Source organism: Etheostoma spectabile, unplaced genomic scaffold (genome assembly GCF_008692095.1).
Source record: "Etheostoma spectabile isolate EspeVRDwgs_2016 unplaced genomic scaffold, UIUC_Espe_1.0 scaffold00001778, whole genome shotgun sequence".
In the NCBI taxonomy this organism is placed as follows: domain Eukaryota; kingdom Metazoa; phylum Chordata; class Actinopteri; order Perciformes; family Percidae; genus Etheostoma; species Etheostoma spectabile.
Window position 1 is genome coordinate 63,867 of NW_022602808.1, and position 12,197 is coordinate 76,063.

Sequence of the window (12,197 nt, forward strand, 5' to 3'; positions counted from 1 at the left end):
CAAGAAGGCGGTGGCAGAAAAAGCGTTCTGGAGTGGGGACCTGGTGGTAGATCAGGGATGGGGTAGGTGGATCATACCAGAGTTTCAGGTCATCCCTTAGACGCTGGTTTCGCCACAGTGTAGATGAGATCCACTGCTGGTCTTGAACAGGGAGGCTATTTCTCAGTTTGACAGGCAACCAGGATTGACAGGATCCAGATGATGCAGGCAGAGGCACTAGTGGGGCAGATAAAGTAGATCCATCCTAATTGACAGAAAGAAAAAGATTGGTGTATAAAAAGATAGCTATTGTAAATTTGAAATGTTGAATAAAAAGAATAACTTTTGTAAATGTGAAACAAAACATTAAAAAAAGAATTACAGAGCCAGCTGAATCTGAGGGGATATCAATGGCAGGGCGCTTGTTGGTCCTCACAGAGACTGTAGAAGAGGAAGGGGGAAGAGAGAAAGGGGAGATTGTCCTTATGGTTTTAGGATTGGACGCAGAATGGGAGACAGTGGGACTGACAGAGGCCGCAGCAAGGTTTGATTGAGGTGCAGCAAGAGGGATGGTGGTTTTTATTGCAGAGGTGTCAATCAAACTGCCAGATGACGTAGTGGCAATGCTGGAAACAACCTGGAAGATAAGAGAAATTGCACGCAGAGTAGCACGCAAACTATTCTCCCAAAGAGATACAATTTTAAAGTTTCAAGTTTAACACAAGGTCTTTTTAATTCAGTTTATTTAAGAAAAAGGGAGTGCAAACTAATAAAAGGCATTATTAACTAAATGCATTATAATTAAACAATATGTGGCATCCTACCTGAGAAGGTTTCCTGGCCATACTGAGGTTGGGCTTCAGTGTTGCAGTATGTGAGCCACCGAACCGTGGTTTGAATAACTGGGGAAGGATGAAATGTCCCAAGTTACAGGAAATGATCATAGAGTTGTACAGGTCAAAGCAATATACATGTAATTAAAGCTACTGTTTGCATTGATTCTGTTTATATGTTTTATTAAATAGTAATGCTGGGTACCATTTCAAGGGAGAATTTGGGTTGCATTCGACCAGCAGAGGGTCCAGCAGCAGTTGGAGCAGCAGGGTCAGCAGCAGTTGACGGAGCTGGGCCAGCTGCAGCAGCCGGTGTGGCTGTCTGCACATTAGTTTTCTAATACAAATATCAAAGAAATCAACAGCCACAAATATAAGTCAATTTTAACAACATACATTATGATTGCATCTTTAGTATTTATCTATCATTTAAATATCCCAATTAACTTTACCTTCTTAGTGTGGAATCCACACGTGCAGACCTGTGCTCCACCAAAAAGAGACATCTGCCCCCGCTGCTGGAGTGGACACTTCTCTATCTGTAATTCACCAAAATTAAAATGCACCAGAATGTTACATGACATTAATTAATTGTTGATAGTTGTTAAAAAACATGTAAAAAGCTGTACCTTAAGATAGAGCTCATGCCATCTCTTTTGACTAGGGGCTGGTCTATTCCCAGCATCAGTAGGCCAGACCCCTGTAGCGGCAAACGTCCTCAGCCGGGACAGCCATTCATCGTCCCCCATGGCACGATGCTTCTTAGCCTTAGAAGCCATCTGAGATTAAAACTCAATAGGACAATAGGACAATAATGTCAATAGTTAGGCACTTAATAAGGTCCCTTTATTGTATCCAAAAAGACAAAACTATAGTATAAGATTTAATCAAATAATTATATATTACAGGCATGACCATGGAATAGCTAATTTCTATCATCTAAATCTATCTACCTTCATCTTATAGTAAAGCATGTTGTAACATTGCTAGTACAGGGGCTTGAGTCATAATTGAGGCTTAATATAATCATTATCAACATTAACATTATTATATTACAATTATATTTTATTGTCAACAAATACCACAGTGGACTAAAGTTGGGGTAAACGTTTGAATGCTAATCTTAAAGTAATATAAATTATAAGGGACTGATGTCAATTCAATCAATTTATCAGTTCTCTCTCACTCTCTCTCTCTCTCCCTCTAAAAATTATAAAATATATTATAATAATATTTTAAAATAAAAATTAAATTACAGCTAACGTTAACTTAAGATACTGACGTTACTTAACATATTGATGTTACTTTATACATAAAGTGATACACATAACGTAGCCTATCCTGTTGACTAACGTTATACTCTTCTCAACTAGAAAAGTGCACCGCAACATGACTTCGCAGGCAAATAAACACATAGCTACATACATTACGTGAACATGTAACAGGTTTAATGCACAACATGTGACGGTGACGTTTGGCCTAACGTTACCGTAGCGTTAATACACTAGCTACTACTGCTTACAGCAGCATAACGTTATAAGCTTGTTCTTAACTAGCAAAGTGCACAACAATATGACATTGCGGTCAAACAAATACATCAATTACATGAACTTTTGACAAGTTTAATTCATGAGATGTGGTGCCAGTAATAACTTACTTTATTTTCCGTGGAAAAATACCGAGATGAGTCGTCTTCTCTTGCGATTGCAGCAACTGCCATCGAAGCAGAAAATGCGTTTGGATTGGTAGGAAATGGAGATGGGCGTTGCCAAGAGGAGGCGCTTTTTTGATTGGCAAGAAATGGATATGAAGTCTCTCGTGATTGGCAAAAAATGGAAGGGAGCTTTGGGTTTGATTGGTAAGAAAAGGAGATGAGAAAGTGGACAAATACGTTCTGGGTAGCGCCACTCTGCTCTGCTAGCATCAATTAGGGGCTGGAAAATGTGTGATCGACATTTTGAGGGGAGGTTTGGGAATCTGTGGCAAACAAGGTTCCAACATTTTACGGCTTGTAAAGTTACACATTTGGTAGACCTTGCAACTATCTTTTATTTGAGCTCCCTGATTACTCACACATTGATCATTCACATGTAAGACTTGTGATTGGCTGGTGTTTTAAAAAAAGGCATTGTGAGTACAGATATAAACATCAGTAAGGAGTCTACCAAGTTGCCTCTTATCATTTTAGTTTGGACACCCAGTGAGGCTTACAATGTAAAGAGAGGAGCCTGGTTGGGCTAGAACTCTCCTCTGCTGGATCGGGCTGTACTGCACCGCCTAATGAAAATATACACCCTTGACATATGGATACTCCTAATATTAACATATAGGCTTATATTGGAATCTCGTCAACCTACATGTAGGTGTACCTATATTTAAATAAACACACAGTAGCAAAGCTTATGCAGCGTTTTTTAATTTTACCTGTGTTTTTTTCTGTGATCGACAACTCTGTCCGGCTTATTTACAGTGGGTACGGAAAGTATTCAGACCCCTTTAAATTTTTCACTCTTTGTTTCATTGCAGCCTTTTTCCCAAAAATCAAAAAAGTTCATTTTATTTCTCAGTAATGTACACTCAGCAACCCATCTTGACAGAAAAAAACAGAAATTTAGAAATTTTTGCATATTTATTAAAAAACAAAAACTGAAATATCACATGGTCATAAGTATTCAGACCCTTTGTTCAGTATTTAGTAGAAGCACCCTTTGATCTAATACAGCCATGAGTCGTTTTGGGAAAGATGCAACAAGTTTTTCACATCTGGATTTGGGTATCCTCTGCCATTCCTCCTTGCAGATCCTCTCCAGTTCTGTCAGGTTGGATGGTAAACGTTGGTGGACAGTCATTTTCAGGTCTCTCCAGAGATGCTCAATTGGGTTTAAGTCAGGGCTCTGGCTGGGCCATTCAAGAACAGCCACGGAGTTGTTGTGAAGCCACTCCTTCGTTATTTTAGCGGTGTGCTTAGGGTCATTGTCTTGTTGGAAGGTAAACTTCGGCCCAGTCTGAGGTCCAGAGCACTCTGGAAAAGGTTTTCGTCCAGGATATCCCTGTACTTGGCCGCATTCATCTTTCCCTCGATTGCAACCAGTCGTCCTGTCCCTGCAGCTGAAAAACACCCCCACAGCATGATGCTGCCACCACCATGCTTCACTGTTGAGACTGTATTGGACAGGTGATGAGCAGTGCCTGGTTTTCTCCACACATACCGCTTAGAATTAAGGCCAAAAAGTTCTATCTTGGTCTCATCAGACCAGAGGATTTTATTTATCACCATCTTGGAGTCCTTCAGGTGTTTTTTAGCAAACTCCATGCGGGCTTTCATGTGTCTTGCACTGAGGAGAGGCTTCCGTCGGGCCACTCTGCCATAAAGCCCCGACTGGTGGATTGCTGCAGTGATGGTTGACTTACTACAACTTTCTCCCATCTCCGACTGCATCTCTGGAGCTCAGCCACAGTGACCATTGGGTTCTTCTTTGCCTCTCTCACCAAGGCTCTTCTCCCCCGATAGCTCAGTTTGGCCGGACGGCCAGCTCTAGGAAGGGTTCTGGTCGTCCCAAACGTCTTCCATTGAGGATTATGGAGGCCACTGTGCTCTTAGGAACCTTAAGTGCAGCAGAAATTTTTTTGTAACCTTGACCAGATCTGTGCCTTGCCACAATTCTGTCTCTGAGCTCTTCAGGCAGTTCCTTTGACCTCATGATTGTCATTTGCTCTGACATGCACTGTGAGCTGTAAGGTCTTATATAGACAGGTGTGTGGCTTTCCTAATCAAGTCCAATCAGTATAATCAAACACAGCTGGACTCCAATGAAGGTGTAGAACCATCTCAAGGATGATCAGAAGAAATAGACAGCACCTGAGTTACATATGAGGGTCACGGCAAAGGGTCTGAATACTTATGACCATGTGATATTTCAGTTTTTCTTTTTTAATAAATTTGCAAAAATTTCTACATTTCTGTTTTTTTCTGTCCAAGATGGGGTGCTGAGTGTACATTACTGAGAAATAAAATGAACTTTTTGATTTTTGGAAAATGGCTGCAATGAAACAAAGAGTGAAAAATTTAAAGGGGTCTGAATACTTTCCGTACCCACTGTATGTAGCATGGAAGCTAGCGTTAGCTAACTAGCAGCCAGCCTGCTTCCAAACAAATACTTTTTAATTATCTCAACACTTTTTAACAGTCAAACTGAAACACTGGCGGTGAGCTCCAGGTCCTGCAGCTGCAGACGGACATGGATAGCTTCAGACCCGCTCACCACTAGTGTTGTTGGAATAGCAAGCTAGCGTTAGCAAACTAACCCCGCTTATAAATAAATACATTTAATTATCCTAACACTTTAAACAGTCAAACTGAAACACTGGCGGTGAGCAGCCACGGACGGACCGCCATCAATGGGTATAATGCGTGCCTTTTAAATTAAATTTTTATTTTTTTTAAGCGGGCTTGTTGGTTAGTTTGCTAACGCTAGCTTGCTATTCCCCAACACTGGCGGTGGGCTCATGGGGGTTGCGCCGCTGCTATCGGGTCTGGAGCTTTCCATGTCCCGCTGGAGATCAGATCCCGTTGAGGTTGGCAGCGGAGATTTCTAGCGATGTTTCCCCGCTGGCCGAGCCCCACTGACGGCGGTCCGTCTGCGTCTGCAGGACCTGGAGCTCAGCGCCAGTGTTTCAGTTTAACTGTTAAAAAGTGTTGAGCTAATTAAAAGGTATTTACAGTATTTAGAAGCAGGCTGGATGCTAGTAAGCTTATGCTAGCTTTCATGCTACATAAATAAGCGGACAGAGTTGTCCCTCATCTGGGGATAAAAACCCTGCTGCCCCCTCCCCCCCATCCTGTTGGCTCAGAGCTCCACAGACTAAGTCCACAGGTACAACTTAGTTTTGCACCAAATGTATCGCAAGAAGTGTTGCAAAAGTCGAGGGTGCAGACTCGCCGCTGTGGAAAAGTGACTGAAGTGAAAAAAAAAATGAAATAAAGTACAAGTACAGAATTTTTTCTACAAGCTCTCAAATCATATTCTCTAAGTGCTCACATCACATCTACGCGCTCTCACATTTGCACCATATTTACCTTCATATTCTTTGTTGAACTTTATTGCTTTACAAACACCAAAGCAAGTAAGCACTGTGACTAACATTACTCTTCTGAAGTGATTTTGGAGAGGGAAATTAGGTAGAAATACGCTGGTTGACACCATTGTATTCATATAATAATCAATCCAGGTTAACGTGAATGACAGTGACTACATGTTGCTTCCTCTAAATTTCAGGTTGTGGGTGACTAGCGGGGTCAGCTCGATAGTTTGATAAACTGACCAGACCTGCATGCCTCTTGTTTCTTTGGGCTAGTTGTATTAGCTTTAGCTTGGCTGATAGCAGCTTTCTGCTTGTTTCTTTAAGCTAACTATTTTAGCTTTAGCCTGGCTGGTAGCAGCTTTCTGCTTGTTTCTTTAAGCTAACAATATTAGCTTTAGCTTGGCTGATAGCAGCTTTCTGCGGTGGGAAATGCCCGGGAGACGTTGTGATTATGTTGCATAATCACGGGGTTTAGTTTGTATTTGAGGAGAACATAAAACCCAAACTACTGTAGCGTCACTCACTACCCATCAAATACTATGACATCACTGTGTCGGAGGCAGCTGTTGCCAACGGTAGGCTACTTTTCTACACAGGAAGAGCCTCACTTCCCATACCAAACCCGTCGGACTAACGTCACATACACACGTTGCCCACATGGCTACCTGTCTTAAAGGGGAATGGTCGGATGGTAATAATCATGTAAAGAAGAAACGGTGAAAGGTTACTTTTCTATCAAGCAGCAAAAAAGTATTAACGTCAACATCGTAACGTCCTGCAATGTGACTTTCGCGCATGCGCACATCGCGATGTCAATGCTAAAACACAATATCATTCAGCCCTAACTGACGGTATACTTCAGTAAGCTAGTTTGCCACTTTTATCTTGGGTAATGCCACATGTAAGTATATCTTAGTTTATTTAGATACCCAACATAAGGTTATACTACGTACACTGTATAACAATACATTACGTGTTTCTTTATTTCATCTTACATTTTTGCTAGCCTGTTGTGTAGTTATATTGTTTTTACAATTATCTTTGTTTAATATCTGTGACTCATTACTATCTAAGTAACTGGTCATTGTGTTTTCTCCCAGTTTCACCCTTTGTTACTCAAATAAACGTGTTACAAGGATCCCGGTCGCCAGTGCTTGATGGTGGAAGGTGTTTAGCCGCTGGTCAGATTGCACAGCGTTACGTACGTGAAGGACAAGACATATTTCATGGTAAGTATTTCCAGGTAATCTCTGCACCTCTAATCTCTGCACCTCTGTTATTCTAATATTACCATGTAATAAAATTGAAACAGGTAGTTTTGCATTTTCCACCACTGATTCATGGTTTTTATTTCAGAAACTACCAGAAGGATTTCCAAGTAATCACTACACCTCTGTTTTTGTATTATTACCATGTAATTAAATCGAAACAGGCAGTTTTCCATTTGGCACCATGCGCCATTTCTTGCCTAAAACAATATAACCAACAATATGTTAAATTAAATTTGATAGATGTAACTCCCTGATGGTCTAATGGCTAGGATTTGGCGCCCTCACCGCCGCGGCTGGGGTTCAGTTCCCGGTCAGGGAATGGTCAGGACTTGACAGATACAGATTTAAAAGAGCAAGTTTTTGGTTGATTTGTCAAATTCTTCCTCATTAGTTTAACGTTTTAAAGACTACCATTTCCTTTAAATCAGACCCCGACAGTGGATGTATCCTTTTGTCATCATTGATGGGTCATAAACACTTCATCTGCCTCCATCTCAATAACAATCTTTTCATTTTTTCAAGCAGTAACTAAACCCCTTACCAACATTTTTAACTGAAAACCAATGTATGTGAGTGTCAAGTAATGTTATTGTTGGATTCAGGTCCAAATTTTGACATTTTAGTGCAATGCAAAGGTGCATAACAGATTTTTTTTCTACATACCTAGAGCGATGCAAAGCAGGGGGGCCGACTAGTCAAGGAACAGCAAGAGACTTGGTATTTAAGACTACAAACTGACTATGTGACAGATGTGTAATCTGTCATGTCCTGCCTTCTGAAGCTCTAGCCAGGCGCCACTCCTCGCCTAAAACAATATGAGTCATTCCAGTAAGTGAAAAGAAAACTCACATCTATCAAAGATAACTTTGATAGATGTGACTCCCTGGTGGTCTAGTGGCTAGGATTCGGCGCTCTCACCGCCGCGGCCCGGGTTCGATTCCCGGTCAGGGAATGGTCAGGACTTGAGAGACTCAGGTGTGATGTTTGAAAGAATAAGTTCCTGAACTTGATTTTGATTTGTCAAATTCTTCCTCATTAGTTTAAATGAACTGACAACATCAGTTATATGACTTACAGTTCTCAAAGACTCACACTATCTCAACTGCTTATCCTTTAGACAGCTAGTCTCTTTTTCTTTCTCTCACTTTTGTCTCTATCTGGCCTAAGTATTTGCTTGTATTACATCAAGTGACCTGCATACCAATGACCGTAAAGATTAATATGTACAGTACATGGTTTTCAGAACTGTACCTTCAGATATAGGTAAGGCCACTTGGGTTATCTTTGGGCTGCTCTATATTTACCTGCAGAATGATAAACCCTAGAGTTGGCTTACTCCAAGTTATTTAATCATCTAACGTCCCTGGGTGGACTTGAACCACCATCCTTTCGGTTAACAGCCGACTGCGCTGACCTATTGCGCCACAGAGACTGCTCCTGTCCGTGTTGTTTTGAGCGGGAGCTCGATCTTTAAGCCACAAGCATTCGCTTTATGGCTTTTTGAGGTTGCGCTGCACATGTATGCTTATCAGGCTATTTTCTGTTACTCAGAAATTGGGGAAGCTGACTCATTTGGAAATGTAGAAGCTGGACGTGCATTGTATTGTTCTTAAATGTCACTTGGATTCTGACTTTGAATTCAAATATTTGGCATCCAAGACAATTTGGGAACTGATGATGTATCAGTCAACATGCTGGTGGTTTCTTGGTCACAGCAACAAACTTGATCATTGACATACAGTTACACGCCACGTATCACAAAACTGTTGGGTGGAGCCTTATGTATTTGCTTGGATTACATCAAGTGACCTGCATACCAGAATCAGAATCAGAATCAGAATCAGAATCAGAGTCAGCTTTATTCGCCAGGTATGAGGACACATACGAGGAATTTTTCTTTGGAGCATTGTTGCTCAAAACTGTGCTTACACACAAAACACAAACAACCGAAACAAAAAAATGTACACACTAGTCTATACACACAATATATACATACTCTAAACAGAACAATACAGAGGCCGTCAGAGATGGCAAAAGTACTCACTGCCCGTGCTCAAGTAGAAGTACAGATAATTGTGTTAACAAATACTCTGGTAAAAGTAGAAGTACTGATTTAACTTCATTACTTATGTTGTTTTTACACTTTGTTTTTGTACAGACTTAACAACTTTTAAGGCTATTGTCACCGTTTTGACAGAGCCCTGCTTCCAGTCTCTATGCTAAGCTAAACTTGCTGCTGGCTGTAGCCCTTATTTTATCATTATCATTACTTTAATTCTGGTTTTAAGTACACCATGTTTGGTGCAGCCCAAGTTAACTTTAGCATTGTATATTAATATTGTCCCCATCTCAAAATAAAGTTTTCCAATGGGTATTTGTTCCAGTATGGGAATGTAGGCCATCACTTTGTGCCAGAGTCTCGGCCAGAACATCGGCATGAGGTGGAACAACGTACGCAACTCTGCAGGTAAAAGACAACATGAAACCTTGATAATGCAGGGGGCGATAGAGAGATCTAATAAACCAGGCGCTTAACTGAATAAATGATCCAAGCAAGATCAATGTGGGAAGGATTGAGAGGAGGAGGGATGGTTTTGAGGGGGGTGTTGGAGAGAGAGTTGGGTGTTGGATCCGTTCCATCAGTTCTCTTCTGTCATTAGACTCTTCTATTGGGTGACAAGTCACCTGTGTCCAAGAAGGAGGGGGCGGGGTTAGAACATTGCTGCCACTGAACACTGGGCTCTGACTAATGTTGAAGAGCCATTATGCCTATTATTTAACGTCAGGACAAGAGCTCAGTGCACACACTATAGGCTCTCCATACCTCTGTCACTAGGTGCCAGTTCTATGGAAAGTCTATTCTTCTTTGCTGATCATAACTCTCGCTGCAGCATGTGAAGTGTTATATCTTGGGTTGTAAATGCCAATTAACACATTATTTTTTCCTTTACTGTCCTTTCCTTTGAGTCACCTTTCCCACTCATCTATGCTCTTCTTCCTCCTTGTCTTCATTACAGGGACTGCAGGTGCCCAGATGCTTAGCTGGGCTGCATCATGGAAGACACAGGGTAAAAATTCACATCATAGCACACTGATGTGAACAACAAAAACAAAACACAACAGACCTGTAAAATTAATCTCTTCTCTGTTTGTTGACAAAATTAAACAGCAAGTCTGTTTTCTTGTCGCTGCAATTTGTTCTGTTCATTTTGCTTAATTAATTCAATTCAATTCAATTTTCAATTCAATTTATTTATAGTATCAATTCATAACAAGAGTTATCTCAAGACACTTTACAGATAGACCACACTCCAGAATTTACAAGGACCCAACAGTTCTAATAGTTTCCTCCAGAGCAAGCAACAGTGCGACAGTGGCGAGGAAAAACTTCTTTTAGGCAGAAACCTCGGTCAGACCCAGGCTCTTGGTAGGCGGTGTCTGACGGGCCGGTTGGGGTTAGAATGAAGAGTGGCAATAACAAAAAATAGAAAAAATTAGAGTTTGTAGAAGTTCTTTGTAGTAGTTCATGGCATAGCAGGACGCTGTGCGGCATTACAAGGCACAGCAGGACGTAGCGGACGTAGGCAAGGCAAGGCAAGGCAGCGTTATTTCTATAGCACATTTCAGCAACAGGGCAATTCAAAGTGCTTTACACAAAATCATTAAAAAAGATAAAACACAAGTACAAACAGTTAAAAGTCATAAGCATTAAAAATCAATAAGACACATGAATAGACAGTTAAAAACAAAATAGAAACATTAGGACACATAAAACACAAGAATAAAAGTTACAGTTGCAGTATAAGAAAGAAATTAGCATTAATTTAAAGAAAGGCAGCATAAAAAAGGAAGGTCTTCAGCCTTGATTTAAAGAACTGAGAGTAGCAGCGGATCTACAGGTTTCTGGGAGTTATTCCAGATAGGAGGAGCATAGAAACTGAAAGCTGCTTCACCCTGTTTAGTTCGATTCTGGGGACAGAAAGTAGACCTGTCCCAGATGACCTGAGAGGTCGGGGGGGTCATAGTGTAGTAGCAGATCAGAAATGTATTTTGGACCTAAACCGTTAAGGGATTTATAAACTAGCAAGAGTACTTTGAAATCATTCTTTGAGACACAGGAAGCCAGTGTAAAGACTTCAGAACTGAGTGATGTGATCCAGTCTCTTGGTCTTAGTGAGGACTCGAGCAGCAGCGTTCTGAATCAGCTGCAGCTGTCGATTGATTTTTAGGGAGACGTAAAGACCCCGTTACAGTAGTCAAGTCTACTGAAGATGAAAGCATGGCAGTTTTTCCAAGTCCTGTGGACACATAAGTCCTTTAACCCTTGATATGGCTTTAGGTGATAGTAGGCTGACTTTGTAATTGTCTTAATGTGGCTGTTAAAGTTCAGGTCTGAGTCCATGACTACACCAAGATTTCTGGCTTTGTCTGTTGTTTTTAACATTGTTGTTTGAAGCTGAGCGCAGACTTTTAATCGTTCCTCTTTTTTTTCCAAAAAAAATACCTCAGTTTTTCCTTCATAATTTCAGAAAGTTCTGGCACATCCAGTCGTAATTTGTTTGATGCAGTTAGTCAGTTTTTGTATTGACTATAGTCCCCTGGCGATAAGTTATTGTAAATTTGGTGTCATCCGCATAACTATGGTAACTTATTTTGTTTTTCTCCATAATCTGAGCCAGTGGAAGCATGTAATGTTAAACAGAAGAGGCCCCAGAATGGAGCCTTGCGGAACTCCGCACGTCATATTTGTACGCTCAGATGCATAATTACCTATGGACACAAAGTAATCCCTATTTTAGGTAGGATTCAAACCAGTTTAGTACTAAGCCAGAAAGTCCTACCCAGTTTTCCAATCGGTCTAGTAATATGTCATGGTCGACCGTGTCAAAATGCAGAACTGAGATCAAGTAATATAAGATTGAAATTTTGCCATTATCTGTGTTAAGGGGGATGTCATAAAGACTTGACAAGAGCCGTTTCAGTGCTGTGGTGTGGTCGGAAACCCGACTGAAAGGTATCAAAACTGTTGCTA

The 12,197-nt window shown here is 40.9% G+C and overlaps 2 non-coding genes across 2 annotated transcripts; one reads left to right on the forward strand and one right to left on the reverse strand.

Annotated features, from left to right (window-relative positions):
* The first annotated feature begins 8,045 nt into the window (after positions 1-8,045).
* On the forward strand, positions 8,046-8,117 carry trnae-cuc (transfer RNA glutamic acid (anticodon CUC)). Its single transcript has one exon. It is a non-coding gene; the product is annotated as a tRNA-Glu (tRNA).
* A 406-nt stretch (positions 8,118-8,523) lies between these two features.
* Positions 8,524-8,597, reverse strand: trnan-guu (transfer RNA asparagine (anticodon GUU)). Its single transcript has one exon. It is a non-coding gene; the product is annotated as a tRNA-Asn (tRNA).
* Between the last annotated feature and the right edge of the window lie 3,600 nt (positions 8,598-12,197).